This window comes from Penaeus monodon, chromosome 24 (assembly GCF_015228065.2).
Source record: "Penaeus monodon isolate SGIC_2016 chromosome 24, NSTDA_Pmon_1, whole genome shotgun sequence".
In the NCBI taxonomy this organism is placed as follows: domain Eukaryota; kingdom Metazoa; phylum Arthropoda; class Malacostraca; order Decapoda; family Penaeidae; genus Penaeus; species Penaeus monodon.
The window spans coordinates 1261801-1262032 of NC_051409.1; positions in this window are offsets into that span (position 1 = coordinate 1261801).

Genomic DNA, 232 nt, shown 5'->3' on the forward strand with positions numbered 1-232 from the left:
CCCGGTCATAAATTTGCATGTCGACGCAACTCAAAAATTCTTACCTCGTGTGTATAAATGCAATTTCCCTGTCCCACCTCACTGATTACTTGTTTGTGCAAGCTCTATCTCACAACATTCCTCGAGTTTTCTCGTAAAAAAGTGCAGGAGTGGAGGATATCGCACTTGTCTTGCTTTAAAGGTACAAATTACCTCTTCTGTTTCAGCAACTGTTAAAGAGAAAAAATGGAAT